At 39.1% G+C, this 16365-nt stretch overlaps 1 protein-coding gene across 1 annotated transcript in view; it reads left to right on the forward strand.

The window, feature by feature from the left end:
* The first annotated feature begins 4321 nt into the window (after positions 1-4321).
* Positions 4322-16365, forward strand: part of LOC124169016 (toll-like receptor 6) — a 95235-nt gene continuing 83191 nt past the window's right edge. The window contains exon 1 of the mRNA XM_046547478.1: positions 4322-4831. The gene's annotated coding sequence lies outside the window, so the exon portion shown is untranslated. The remainder of the gene's footprint in view (positions 4832-16365) is intronic.

Below are 16365 nucleotides of genomic sequence, written 5' to 3' on the forward strand. Positions count from 1 at the left end.
CAATTCTGTCCGTACTGGAGAATTTATTGTGCAGACAACTAATAATCATGTACAAGATAATATGTATAATTCATGGCCATGTATCATCCAGTTAGGGTAATTTCTCCTGAAATTATAGTGGACTTCATTCCATCAATACTTGATTTTAATTTGAAAAAGCTTTGTGGTTTACTCAATGTTTAGGCATGAGAGTTAGTTTCGCACTTCCAATGTGAGACAAGATTTTTTTTAAACTTTTCCCCAAAATTGGTTAAACCAATTTGGAGCTTAAAGCTGGTACTTTGGGAGCTGAAGTGTGGTCCATTATGGGCTCCAAAACTGAAAGCTGTTTTATGGCTACAGCCACAAGTGGGACCCAGCAAACATACTGGACAGAGAAAGCAAAAAATGTCTAGGAGGAATGACCACGTTGATTTTTATGGTCCAATTGTTAGAGTAAACACGGGCCAAATCAATGAAAATGGAAGTTGAAGAAGAAATGAGCAATGGTAGAGCACACTCCAGACAGCCATTATCATGTTTATACCACTCATTCAGGGTAGGTTAGTTCCTATCCATTGTCCACCTTCGGTATATAACTCAGAAAGGTCACACGGGAAGTGGTATGAATGATAGATACAGTGGCATGCATTATGTTGAAGCAAGTGAAGCATTGAAAAACAGGAGTACTCTCCAATGGCCAAAACGTTAGGGATCACAGAAAAGGTGCAAGACAAATTACAACGTTGGTTTGCTGGAAGGAGAGGATTCACTGCAGTGATTAACGCCATCCTCTCAACCGGAAACCCTTCACAAGCACTCAATGAACTTGAAGGAAACTTAGTGAGGGTCGAAGGGGCCTCGCAAAGGTTGCCTCAGTTGAGATAGGTACCACGATAGGCGGATTTAGGGGGGTCATAAATGCTGAAAGGGTCACAAGGGATGTTATTGGAGGTGTTCATGTGTTTAGCAAAATATCTATAGAAAACATTCCTGTGATAGCAGTGGGGTACGTGCCCCCTCCACCCCCAGATGCTTAAAAAAAACATAAGATTTTTAAATTCGGTTGTCATCACATTTGTTTTGTTTTGTATATTACGGAGCCTAAATTATTTCACTTCATATAAATAACTTTCAAATTAAAATAAAGAGAAATATTTACCTACTAATTGTTGTATTTTGTTTTTAATCTCAAATATAAGGAGATCCTTTGCCTGCCAGGCCTTTGTGTACCCCCTTACTCCCAGAAAAAAATTCTCCATCGGGCCTTGGATACCACTTGCATACACAGGTACCCACTCTTTGAGTTTAACTCCTGGGAAAAATTCTCACTCTTGAGCAATGGTATGGGTAACCTGGATGGGATAAATAGATTGGTTTCGAAATAAAAAATTTCCTTCTCGTAACAGTTAAGGATTGATTATTCACATCACAAAAATTGTTGAGTGATCTTACTTTTCCCATCCACCTCAGTGAGGCCCTCGCAAAGTTTCCTTCGAGTTGAGTGAGAGGTGGTGAAGTGCATCAGATTACGAAGATGGGGTTGGTCACTGCTTTGATTTCTCCTGTTTCAGCAAACCAACAAAGTACATAATTTGTTTTGTACCTGCGACATTATCCCTAACTTTACTGCCAATGGATACTACTTTCCTGTTACACAGTTAAGGTCATGGGGCTCACCTTACCTATTCCAAGTGAAGCATTTCCTCAGTAACTCCATTTATGTGCCTTATACATAAATAAATTGAATAAAAATGCATGTACTGCACTTTTAAACATGCAGCACAACTATGCTAGTATGTGTTGGGGGAGCTCTCACTCAGAATGGCAGAGGACCACTATGTAGCATATTCTTAGCCTCACAGACTGGGAAAGTCGATTAAGTACTTCAGGAGGACTTGGAATCTTTAACAGCACACCATTAGCCTCCTAAAACAATTTATTGTATTCATTTTTTATCCCTGCACTCATACAATAAACAAATTGTTTTTTCTTCCCACCAACAGCTGTGCAGGGTAACTCAGTTACCCCACCAATAAAAATTGAAGTTTTCATAAACAATTTAAATGTAAAAAAATCATTCATCGCCTAAATAATGACAAATTAGTTGCGCTCAAATACAAAAAATTTCAAAGGGACAAAGTAAAAAATAATACAAAATTACATAATTTGGGGTAATTGAGTTACCCCGTACAGTCACAGAAGGTTTAAATTCGACCTCCTTTTCTAATAAGAAGTTTTCAAATCACAGTCCCATAAAAAACTTCTACTGTACTTCTAAAAATGGAGTTTCAGGGGAAAGCTGACCATTGGGTTAGCAGAGTGGTCCCCTCAGTGCATATATGGTTGGCAGGAGCCACAAAGGAGAAAATTCTGGCTGCAAACCTCTATGCTATCCCTTCCACCTAGACATGCCTGCAAGATCCTGGCAAGAGCATACATTCCCCCCCTGCAGCCTATGTCTCCAAAGATGAATGCAATGGCTGACGAGATGGTAAAGTGCTCAAAAACACCCACTGCGATTGAGAGATGGATTAACCCCCTCCATGTTGGTGTACTACTAATTACTCCTGGAGTTCCAATCCACCTGGACAATGCTGAGAAGGATTCTCTAGAAATCAGGAGAAGGGAGTTGGCCAAACATTGGCAGTAAAAGCTCCCAGACACCTCACCCCACTGCCTTGAAATCTCAAAGAAGCAACGCTGTCTCTCCTGATTTCCCCTCCTTTCCTCCGTCATGCCTCGAGATATCGGCAACATCTAGAGGCATGACGGCATTGATGAAGACAACTGTCCATAGACAAGGGTATGACAAAAATGGAAAAGCAAGATCGCAAATAAAATATATATATGGAGCAGGTAAAGAAGGATGTGAAAGAGAAGAAATACGCAGGTGTGAAAAGATTAGCTGAGAGGAGAATTTAGTGGAGAGCTGCGTCAAACGAATCTCGGGATTGTTGCCAAGTGATGTTGATGACGAGTGAAAGTGACAATCCATAAGCTATTGATTTCTGGATTTAATGCATTGATTTCTCTAAGCTATGGAGGGGAGATATTGCATAACATGACAATAACTAATGGCACATAACTCACAAAACAACCATACAGCCCTCAATATTTATGAATGACAGTCAAGTCAGAAACAGGATATATCCATCATGGACACCCCTATGACAAGGAATGAGGCATACCTCGAGATGTCTGCCATCAGGAACCACCTCACTCAGTTGAAAACCAAAGTAAATTTTGACCAATTTATTCACTGTCATAGATACGATCTTTCTTAGGTGAGGTCCTCGTTTGGCTTTTGAATTACTCCATCTCCAGAATCATCTCCATGTACAGAAGAGTGAGGGTATGCTTTTCTTTCACTTTAATTATTTATATTCTTCCTTATTTCTAGAATTTTACTGTATAAGTTACCACACACGAAATTTCAAGTAAAATAAATATAGAAACCAAGTCAGGTTTGGCTAAATATGCAACAAATCCACTCTACCTATGCATAATAACAAGTCACAGGAACACCACAGTTACTTTGTAGAGGAAACAAAGACTGTGGAGTCCTCAGATATATTTGAGGATATCAATAGTTAAAGTACATTAGCACTTTATCTACGTGAACTTATGTATCAGTACTCTAATTATGGCTACAACGGCTAATTTATAAGAATGAAACTTGATAAACAACATAATGCATTGATAAATACGAAGAGGCAACTCTTTTTCCTTTCCACCACAATGTGTCAAAATCTGTTTAAATGAGTTATCATCCACATTTTTATGGATGGATTTGACTCGTTGGTACCTTTAGCAAGGAAGTAGTTCTACGCACTAAAAGAATCTATATGGGAATATGTGGTGAGCTGAAATCAATTCAAAACTATCAAAGAAAAGGACACAAACAAAAGTGTGAACCGTTTAGTTATTTCAGTCCACAGTTTCGCCAGGATTATTATTTCCTCATGCTACGCTATTACTATTAAGTTATCTGTACATCGATGGTTAGTTTTTAACAGAACATTAAGCTTGGAGAAACAATCGTAGCCAAAGTCCTGAAGCTTACAAGCAGTACCCGTTTGCCTAATTGTGTTAGAGTGAAATTATTGAAGAAATCGTATTCAATTACGGTTTTTTATCTGTAGAGGTGTTTTACTATGCATAAGATAATTGCCAGCTCCTTCCTTCATTGAAAAATCACGTACGCTGAAGCTAATGCTACTATATGTTTACGAAGTACCCGATTCAAATTTGTAAAGGAACCACTAAAAGGACTTTTCATGAAAAAAATGACGCGCGATATGACAATTATACAGGCATATACAGGTCGCACACCCCGCGAAGTCATTTCGTGAAGGAATGTCAATGTCGCTTTCTTTTACGGATTACCTGAAGGATGCATCAAATTTTGGATGATATGTGCGAGCATTTTTCAATGAAGGACTAAATAAAAAGAGTTAAAGGACTTCGCGAACAGTTTTAAAGTGTAATTGACGAGTCAAAGATTTTGAAAAACTGGGTCGAGCTCTCTCGCTCAGGGTGAGCGCCTCACCGAAGGGAAAGTGAGAGGGGCCAAGAGAGACAAGACGCTGTGTGGGAAAAACTCTCTAGTCCGTGATCGCATGCCTTCGAGTTGAGGCGGACATCGCATCCGATACTCAGAAGCCTCTCTTTCGACGTGTTCTGTGCCTTGACAACAAATTTTGGTGTTTCACCGTGCTACAAAGTGCTTCACGCTAAACCCCAACTGGTGCATAGGTGAACCAGTCAGCTGCGAGAGGCGGTGCTTTGCTTCAACGTTTACCGTAAGGCGGCATGCCTCAGCTGTGACTACGAGACGTCTGATCCATCGGTGAGTACCTACCTAATTCGTGTGTACGGACAACTCCGCGTTTTAGCGATATTTTTGGGGTATTGGTCCAATCAGGAACGAAATGACAGAAATTTGTTTCGGGGAGCGCTTGGGTGATATACTGGTTGTATTTTCTGGTAATTTTCCTTCAATTCGCGCGCGTAGTAAAACCGTGTATATAATTGAATAAGTTGTAAAATTATTTTACAAAATGTTGAAAGCTACAAAAATTATTGTTTGTCATTACTAAAAATGCCGTATTCATGATTGATTAGTCTCCATAGGCTATTGATCCCTAAATTCGCCCGATTTTTTGAAAAAATTGTAAACTTTTGGCCTTTGGAGGCATTAGTTAATATCACCCGATTAAAAAAGTCTTTGTGCATTCTTCAATTAAAAATTGTATTCTAGAATGAGAATTTAATATATTTTGAATGCATTCACGAATACACAAATCTTAAGAGATTCATTTAAAAAAATTCTATTTTTATGTTCAAAGTTCCTTTCTTCAAATTTTTATTTTTAGCATTCTCGCAAACATAAGGTTGTATGGTTCTTTGTCAGAGGCTAGGTTAGACTTTGTTAGTCGTCTCTTGAACGGATTCATCGCTTCAAGTCGCCGTAAGGGGAAAAAATCGGAAGGGTTTAGTGGGGGACCCCTAAGCCGTGTCCAGTGAGAAATTTGGGTGGTTTTCTCGGAATTACATTTACCCTTTTCGTACACTATAGCCGAAATGAAAGCCCGTTGTTTTTAAATGATTTCCGTGAAGTCGGTCGCAGGATGGACTGGCAGTGAAAAAATTGGTCGTTCAAATCTCTCCGTTGCTTTGGCGCTATGGTTACAAAAAACGTAAAAATATGCTACAAAATACTTAGTAGATACTGCTTTCACAAAATAATTTGTCATCGGCCGCATTCATTTTTTTTCAAATTATTTTCATAATTCCCATCGCCTTTTAAATATCAGAGTTTCCAGAATCGTCGGTGTGATAAGTAGAAGTATTTTGCTCTTGCAAAGCTGCGAGTGTAAATTGATCTCTCCAATAATTCCCTTTACATCGCATCACAGGTAATTTAAAGGTAATCTCGCCAAATCATTAACAAGTAATATAAAAAACCCTCGCAATCCAGTTTTCCTGTTTCAAGGTCAATTTTCGCATAATTTTTTTCGGCCAATAAGTTTGCGAAGTGTTACGGAGAAAAAATTAAAATACCGCATTGCGAAAGTCTTCCACTAATTTTTTTCCGTTCACCTTTAGAAAGCGTATTCAGCACCTATAATACACATTAAGTGACTCATAACATCCGTGCCCAGCTCTAATGATGATCTAGAAATAAGGAAAAACGTTTGAAAAACTTCATTAGAAATTTTAGATGACCAAACCATTAAGAAAATAGAAATAAATAGATTCTCTTGAGGTTGACAAATTGGTTGATATTACGATATATGTATGTGAATGCCACATAGAGATGGAAGGATATTTGAATGATTTTCGTAATGTAGGTCGCAAGATGAAAAGGCGGCGAAGAGTCAGGCATTCGAAATGCTCGACTTTGTTAGCGCTGGGATTTTGGGTTGAGGAATTAAACCGTTTCCTAGCGACATGACGATAAAAATCTTTTAATGCAGGATTACCAGTAATTACAGAGTTTTTTTCAGCCTCAAAATATTTATTTTTCATCGGAGGTGTAACATGTTTTCCATATGTTAGAACGTAGGTTTCCGCGGCGATGGTTTGATCTCTGCATTTCTTCCGGGTTTCCTTCCGCGTCAGATTGTTCGTAGACAACAGTTTCGCTGGCTATCCTGCCAGCTGGCTATCCTCCTCCTTCGACCTGAAGACGCTGGCAGGATAGCCAGCGAAACTGTTGTCTACGAACAATCTGACGCGGAAGGAAACCCGGAAGAAATGCAGAGATCATGTTTTCCATATTCTTATCTTTGTTCACACAGCCTTTTAAATATTAGCGTAGCCAACATTCGTCAATATGTAGGTGTAATTATATTCCTCTACGGAATTATAAAATTAAAATAAATTGCTTCAAATTTTACCTTCCATTGCTTCACAGATAAGTTATAGGTAAAGAAGCCAAATCCATCCCAAATTATGTTTACAACCTTTTCTATACAATTTTTCCGTTTCAAGGCAAAGTGAATTTTCTCTATATTTTCTTTTCAGTGAGTAAGATTAAGCAGTGTTACTGAGAAAAAAATAAAATGCTGCATTGCAAAAATGTCGAGCCATTTATGTTCGTTCAACTCTAGATGGCGATTCTTATTTTGTGGTTTTTATTCGGTCCCAAATATTTAATCGCTTGTTTGATTTACACCTTTTTACTTCTGAATTAGATTATTCTTAGAATAAATAAATTGGTATCTAATAGCTTTGTGGAATCTATTTTTTATGCTGAACCAGCAAGAAAAACATTGTGAACGTCCGAAGATTGATTTATAACACGACTAAGGTCTCGTCGAACGGTCGACGTCATAAGGGTGGTATGGGAAGGAAACCCTCAATACCATTTAATCTCGAGGTTGCCATGAAGAAAACGAATATGAGAGTTGTTATTGATTTTTACTGCTGAGGGAAAAGAAGACAGAAGCTCGCGATTTTGTACGTAAAATCTTCACAATAGTTCGAAGGAAAGAAACGAAACGGAATAAAGAGTAAGTAGTACCCTGGAAAATTAATGCATTCGCTGCTATACGACATGACGAAACCATGGACGTGTAATTAGTCAACCAGCGGAAGTTTACAATTTTTTTAGACTAACAAATTTTTACAGTAAATGAATTTAAAACTGTTTAACTATACCTTAACTGCTGACTGCTTTAGTCTGCTTTGTCTGTTCAACTTTAGTCCCTGTAATCTGTCATCTGCTTATTCCGAGTATCTCTCTAACCAAGCGCTCAGCTTTATATCGCTTCTATAAATCCACTCCATCGATCCATTTTATTTATCATGCAACAATTTCACCTTTCAAACCATGTGCCATCGATTAGTAAATCAAATTTTTCCTATTTGTGCTGTTTCTTCGTGGTTTATTTTTATTTTGTTACTGCATTCTGTCCTTTTTCGTGTTTTCGTTAAACGTTTCAGTGTACATTAGTGATACCGCTGTATCTAGAGAGTGATTCAAAGAAATAATAATACACTCCCAAGTTTCAAAACACCATAAGTTTTGTTGAGGTATTTTTATTACCATGAAGTGGAAAAGGTTGGAAACGGATATCCTGTGGATAAAGGTATGATTTCGGTCGTATAGTCACTTCCCCGCGTGCTGGAGACGACCCGTTTGTCACTCGATATCGTGTGTACCAGAGGATCCATTGGAGCGTGATCGAACGTGATTCCCATCCGCTTGTGACTCGGGAAGATTTCCAGGGATAGCATCCCTCCCGTGGGAAATGGTTGACATTGAAGATCTGTGACCAATCCATACCGGATTAAAGAAACAGTAGTGATTACCACTACACAGCAACAATATTTTTAATTCCTATGGAAACCTATACAGTGTGTTCCAGAAGGAATCTGCAGTACTTCAGGTGGAGGTGGGGGAGACAATTTTAAGCATTTTTTGTCTTATAAACATGGGGTCGCAACTCCTTAGTTACTGAGCCATGGCAACGCAAACATTTTGTAGGATGGACTTGGCAGTCACCATGACAACGGTTTTCCTTGGATATCCGGCCTTTTCGACATTTTATTTAATGCCCTGGATTTTTAAGGACATCATTTAATTGAGGTTACACGAAGATGTGCGATTATAATTGTGTGAAACAATTAATATGTGAGCTAAATTATATGACAGCTTTGAGCGAGTGTCAGCTATAAGTTTTCGTAGTCGCACTCATTTTGATATTAATCTCTGCCTTAGAAATAACAGAAATATTTCAAGATTAATTAAGAGCAAGTTTAATTTAAGAAATGGTTTGTCGTGATGGCTGGCAAGGACGTTTTCCATCAAAGATTATGAGCTCCCGCGTGAAGCACACTATAATATTTTCCGTCCCTTCCGATCGATAGCTCCAGCCATAGCTCAAATGATGGCGGAAAAATTATCGTTCCCCTCAATCATTTTCCGCGCTGACTCCAGGGATGGGAAATCTCATCTCTTTTTCCATCATTACTCGGCACGACCGTCTTCCATTATCAGGGCATCATGCCTCATAATGTGACCAATTAAGGAATAGAAGGATCAACAACTTTGCTATTTCCACTTGGTAATTTATTGAGACCGACCATGGTCTCGTTACAGAGTAACATTATCAAGGCGAAGAATGCAGGTAAATTGACAGTATGTATAGCAGAAGGTAGGGTAGGGAAATTTCCGTGGTTAGGGGGAGGCAGGGGTTGGGGTTGGAGTTAAGTTAGGCGTCACTGTGGGTGGGGTGGGTGGAGGGGTGGGTGAGCAAGTGGGAAAGTGGAGGAGGGGGGAGCGAGAAGGGTAAAGGTGGTCGTTAACCAGGTGTGAGTCCCTGTGGCTTACAATTTCCAGCTCTTCCAAGGCGTCTAATCTCCGTCCTTTCTTCTCAAAGTGAAGAATAGTAGGGGTGAAGTCACTAATGTGCCCCATGTCGATAAGATGTTCGATAAGATGATAAGATAAGAAGGAACATGCTGCAGATATACATGAGTTACATAAAATGACACAACGGTCACCTCAAATTGCTGGAATTAGTATTAGCTTTAAAAATAAGGATTTTAGAGGACTTCTCTTTTCTCCCACCCTTCTTAAAACTTTCTCATTACTTACTAGGTCGATCCATCGCAATGTGGTGCGATCGAAGAATGATTTAGAGTCTTTGTGGCAAAATTGGGAGGTGAGAACTCAAAAGTTTTATATTCGGAAAATAATCGGCACCCTAATGTGTTTAGTGTACCCTTGATGTTGTGTTCCCTCGAGGTATGACACGGATATGCGTCTGGGTCGCTTCCGCAGCAGTTTCGCTGATCTTTCGCACGCGACGATTGAAAAGTTTTACGATAGTCGCGACAAAAACTCTGCAGCAAGGTCCAAAGACTCAGTGGCTCACCTTGAGACTTTCCTCGATGGCATTTTTCCGTTATTTTCTGCGACATGACTCCAGAGCAAAGATTGCTCTCGTTGTCAAGGTCTCGTACGGGATCTCGCCCGGAAAGTTCCACCAAGAGAATAGACTGCAGCCAAGTTAATTACGTAAATATTTATGGCCATGACTAGCAAATGAAAAATGGAGGATATGATTGATGAGTTGCAGAATGAAGAATATTGCTTTTTTATTTTCATCGGAATAATTTTTAAATAACTCCAAAAATGTTACGTGCCCATCACTGAAAAACCATTTCAATTATAATTTAGAAAAACTTCTATGGAAATTGGGTGCGTTTCCGGCCTCATGATAAAACCTCCAGAGACTCAAGGAAAGGTAGTGATGGATGTATTTTGTTGTTCAGACATAGTTCGTACCCTCAAGAGCAGATTTTCCTCTTTAAAAGTTGGATTACTACCTATTGCCGATGAAAGACAAGATATTACCGACTAAAATTAAAGTCATTAATTACTTGTAATTTGCATCATCAATTAAGCATAACCGCGATATATATTAATGATTATTTTTCGGGTTAATTCCGCGTCGACTCATTTTTCGCGATATATATGAATAAAATTTATCGATATCTTAGAGTAGAAACATGTTTCCAGAAACTGAGAGAGACACCCTTTCTGAAAAACTGAGTCATATAACCGTGGAAATTAAGCAGTGAATGCAGTCGATGACATTGCTAAGAGCCATGACGATGGAGCAGATTGAACTCCGAAAAATAGACAAATGATGATTTTTTATTAATTAATACAGGCCTATATTCGATATTTAGAGTTGGATTTAAAAGAAAGAGGTCGACAGAAGAATCTTTTACGAATAGTGCATCATGTAAAGCCGGTTGCAAAGTACGGACACTTGTAAGTAGGTGGTGACGTTGTGTTTAGAGTGCCGGGCTGCTTATGAGAAGGGTAGCGGGTTTGACTTTCGGTGAATCCTTGGAACACAACATACAAAAAATCATGTCCATATTTTTCGTCTGGATGGTAGTTTCGACTGAGCTGCAGTCAGCTTCTTCACGGTAACGAAGTCTTCAGCGACCTGAAGGAGACGATTGCAACGCCGACGAAACTGTCGTCCGGGAAAAATATGGAGAGACGAGAAGTAAAACCCGAAAGAGCTTCGATCTTCACTCTCAGAGGTTGCAATCAATCGCGCAAAGTTGGTCGCAGAGAAGAGTTACTAGCAAGGAGTGACATAGTGGGCTGGGATGCCAAGAGGATGGTCCCGGGTTCGAATCTAGTTAAAGCCAAGGGTACTTGGAAGACCCCAGTTTCATCCTGTTCCTTTTCTGTAGCCTATTAGCTCGCTTTTCAATCGGTTTTCTGCGATGTCCATAGCGTGGCGCTGAGCGTAGAGCGATCCATTTTCACTAAAAACTGGTAAGATTAAATTCCATGCACTCGCGAGCAAACCATCACGAAAACACAAATGTTCTTCTGGTCACTTCTAGCTTAAGAGCTCCTTTCACACGTCTTCACCTTGAAATATTCCTTTGCGTTTCATTCAGCCTCATTAATAATTTTCATCATTTATTCCACTCAGAATAATCGGAATGAAAATGAGATTGCTTCCGATAAGATACTTCAAGGTCATCGAGGCGAATATATTTTCATAATTGTATTCTTCGACAACCCGTTCAACAATCTCTATCTGCAAGTGCCTAACCATGACGAAGAGGACTTGCGAAAGCCAGGTCATTAAAGAGGGGCAAGTCAATGCATCGAATAATTCACCGCTTGGAACGGCAAAGAAATCAGCGGAAGACGTTTCGATTGAATACGATATGACCTCAAGCAGGGATTATGTACACGTCGAATTGACTGATAAAACATTGGACTGTCAGGCTTAGCTTGTGTGTATTAACAGTCTCCAACTGTAAAAAAACACTTTTTTGCGTTTTTCACTGCTCTGCTAAATTTTTAAAAGTGAAACCATATCACCGAGACAGATAATTCGCGTTTAATTTTCCAAACCTCATTTTCACGGTACCAAACTTGAATGGGGAAAGAAAAGAATTGATACAGATTTAATAAAGAACCAAATCACAGAGACAGATTATTCACATTTAATTATCCAAACCTCATTGACTGATATCATGGATATACAGCTCTAAAATCATTCGGTGAAGACATAGACGGATTTAAGGCAGGGTTTTTTTGGAAAATGTGAAAGAATAAAAAATTCACATCACCTAATGTACTATTTTTTCGTACAGGTATCGGTTTTACTGTATACATTGTTAGGGGAATATTCATGTTCTGTGAATCCATGGAGAATTAATGTTATTGCTGCGTATCATGGCATGTCCAACACACTGTATTGTTTATAGATTCTTTCATATCAACTGTTGAGTGTGCGACTCGCTCTCTTTGGTCAGCGCAGCGGCGGGTGGATGGGCGTTGCCGCCTTTATACCTCCTGCTCTTGTCCTTGGCGAGCAGTCGAAAGTCGTCCGCAGCGTCCTTGCCTTCATCATACGACCTTTCGCCCCGACCACCTGCACCTCCCCACGATAAAGGCAAAAACTTGGATACGCTAAGCTAACCGCTTGACGCTTAATTCCCGTTGCCCGGGCAACGGAGACAACTCGACTGCGATCGGACGCATGTCTCTTGTTTTGGTATTCCGCAGTTCCCAGCCAAAACTGGATGTCTCCTGGGTGTTTCGCTTTTTCGGTTGGCTTCAGACAGCAATAAAATCACTTTATTATATTTTAAATTGCGTCATGGCGTAGTGGTTAGTGATAATTAGGGATGGGGAATATGGGTGGGGTAAAGGGCACATTTAGGGAATTTGAATTTAGGTTTTTACAGGAGATTCGTAATACCAGAGATTTTTCAATTAAGTATTACTAGTGACAGCAAAGGATTTTCAAACTTTTTCAGAACAATTTTCATAGATGTTGAAATTGGGGTCGATGAAAGATCTTTCCGAATGTTTTCGTTATTAATAAACCTTGGAGCGCCGATGATTCGCCGTATGATTTTGTTTATCTGAAACCTGCATTTTCTTTAGTTGAGTTGGCGCTACGTGAAGCCAAGTAGGAGATGCATAGGTAAGGATGAACTCATGGGCGTACCCAGCCATGGAGGGGCAACCCCCCCCCCTAGAAGCGAAAATAAAATTAGTTGAAAACAAAAGTTATGAACAAATTTTCCTTTTTGAAGAAAAATGACTTTAATGGAACTAAAATAAAAATCATTATTTTTTCAAGCAAATAATTATAAAAACTAATAAATTGCTGTCATGATTTCCTTAACCTTTTCTGTGCAAAAAAAGTTACAACTTGAACAACCGAAGCTAGTTTCTCCCACCCCCTAGTTTTAAGTCTGGGTACGCCCATGGATGGGCTTGATTATAGAACTATATAGCAGTAGTTTGATGCTTGTTCCAAGTGGCGAATTTTTCTTTAGAAGAGGGTGAAGAGCTGTGCCGATTCCTGCGGCCTTTTGGACTGCGGGTGATGTGTGGGTGGACAAAGTGAGTTTGTTATCTATTAACGCTCCCAAGTATTTGCTTGTTTGGCATTTTCGGATTGTTTTGTTGCGGAAGTAGATGCGATGTCCTTCGCCGGCTTTTGGTCGTCCGGCAACAGGGTAAACTCTTAGCCAATCGGAGGCCATGGCTCAAAGATTCTGTAGTTTAAAGATGGTGAGTTTCCGACCTAATCATCATCAGTAATTCTGGTTCATACCGCCATCAACTATCCATAATTTCGTGACTTAATTTTTCACCACCCTGTATATTTTCCGTGTCTCGCTTCCATGAGGAGCATACTCTAAATGCAAGTTCAGGTAAATTGTTCCCTAATTTCTCTGTTTAGATTACCCGCTGTGAGTAGATATAAATTCTAGTGGAAAGCTCTCATCGCCTGCGACATTCCACTGCTATTTCCTTTCTCGCTTCTTCCATAGTTAGTTATTCATCTTCTCAAATAGCACAACGCACATAAACATGTAGAACTATTTTATGATAATATTTTTTTCCCTTAGTTTGGCTGAATTTTCCTAAGTCTACTTTCGATTGCTTATAAATAATGGAAAAAAGGCAATTTTCCATCATGTAAGCATGATTTCTGTCATTATGGCAGATGAGCACAGTAGTTATTAGTGATTAACTCAATTTTTATGATGGCCATGAGCGTGGTATACACGAACAGTGTATGTGCAAATGGAGCCTTTGACATGGTGGAAAAGACCGGAAAACTCCATATTTCCTGCTTATAATCTGCCGAGAAATCACTCGATCATACTTTTGAAAAACTCTAATTGCCTATTAAAGCATTGAAAGCTATTATTGCATTTGATGGAGATTGGTATGTTGATAACAGAGGTTACTTAATTTTTCGGGGGTAGACTGAGGGCCACATTATTGAAGATCTCTGATATCTATTTGAGAAAGATTTTGCAGACTTCAGGCGTACATTGCGTCGTTTATGAATGCTACAGTCAATTTTTGTACATAATTGATTCCCTATTACTGAAAATAAATACATTTTCACCAATGCATCATTCATATGATGCATTTCTATGAACAAAAAATCAATGTGCATGACGTCTTCGGGAGAATAATTATTTTTTGGTATATGCGCACAATAATACCACAATAAATGTTCATGTAATGATATCGCCATAACTTTCAACGCCAATAAAAAGATGGGAATAATGACAGTTGAAAGAAAAGTAATGATCGAACATCTCAAACGCATCCACTATTCTCTCGTCCTCCTTCCTAAGCGTCCACATCGCCGCACCTCTGCACTTCAAATTAGACTCTTCACTAACATTTTCTTAAAACTCGTGCATAACCATCCCGTCGTATGCGCCTTTGTGCTTCTTTTGTTATCGCAATTCCTTACTGTTAACCAAAATAAAGCCATAAAAATATTCCAGAATACCTTTAAGTGGCCTCATTCTGTAATGAATCAAAATGAAGATCTGATCTGTGGGTGAACTCATACGTGTCCTTTGTAAGGCTGAACTGATTCACTCAAGGACCCATCCCTATGTGAATTATATCTTGAGATTTAATCGTGTTCTTCAGACTTAATGGACTCCGCTGTGATTTTCTATCTTCAAGGCGCCAGGCCCGTATCAGGGGCATCTTTTTCGGAAACTTTTTGTTTTAAAATCATCCCGTCACTTTATCACAAATTCTATCACTCAATCATAATTCATGATCATGTAGATGGTATATTCCGGAAATTTTTATACGCGAAGGCTTCCTTTCTCAAATTAATATTTTCTTCCTCCGACGCTTTCAAATATTGCACAAGTCCCACTAAATTTCGGCCTTCGGTGATTACCAAGGAGTCTTGAATTTAAGGCTGGAAAATTCATTGTTATGCCGGGTGTTTAAATAGGAATTCGCAATACTCCAGCAGGTGGTAGGGGACACTATTTTAAGCATTTTTTTTGTACATTTAACATAGGGTCGCAACTCCTTAGTTACTGAGCTGTGGCAACGCAAACATTTTTGGATGCACTTTAAAGTTACCATGGAAACGGTTATTTCCAGGTAACGGCCTTCTCGAAATTTGATTTAATGCTCTGAATTTTTAAGGATATTAAATATTTAAGGTTGGACGGAAATAAAAGATTATAATTTTCTGAAACAAATTATGTCAAAATGGGTGGGATTGCGCAATCACATTGTTGATAATTGCTCAAAGTCCTCATTTAATGAAGCTCAAAGATACCATAAGTAAGGAGTTGCGACTCCACGTTTATGGATAAAAAAAATGCTTGATATGGTCTCCCTCACCATCTCCTGAAACACCTTGTATGTTATGCTGGGTAGGTCGTTCTGTCAAATGTTAAATTTCTAATTCCTCTGCTCTAAGGCAACGAGGGCATGGACTATTCCCCACGACTTATCTTTTTATTAGACAACAATACCGGAAAGTATGCCTTGAATACCCAAATTGCCCTAAATATTCGTCCTTAGTAAATTACGGCCAAGTCCTCAAGAAAACAAAGTTGGATGATCAAAAATAATTTTTTACTAATCTTCTTGCACTCGGGATTTCGCATTCATGTTTCTCATTGAGAGGAATAAATTCACACGCCCGCAGTTTCTCTTCTGCTCTTGCGAAAACAGAAATCAGACGGTATAAATTCGCGGGATTCTCAATTCTCCGAAAAAAATTCATGTGCTCGCATGACGTAATGTAGCTATCGTTGTGCAGGGAACGGAGGTTTTCGGATCGAGCGTTTGCAGCGCTCCCAATCGGAGCCACTAGCGATTGTTCATGATTTTCGAAGCTTCCTTTTTTCTTACCATTATACCTTTGAACCAAATAATCCATTACAAGCACCAACCACCTATAATCAGTAATACGAAGGCTAAAACTAATGCAATTGCCTAACAAATAAATAGCTATCCTCTGCGATTAGAATAAATATTGTTCGATTCGTTAAAGTGAAACGCCATATAACAGCCTTGTGTAT

The sequence above is a fragment of the Ischnura elegans genome, chromosome 12 (assembly GCF_921293095.1).
Source record: "Ischnura elegans chromosome 12, ioIscEleg1.1, whole genome shotgun sequence".
Lineage (NCBI taxonomy): Eukaryota > Metazoa > Arthropoda > Insecta > Odonata > Coenagrionidae > Ischnura > Ischnura elegans.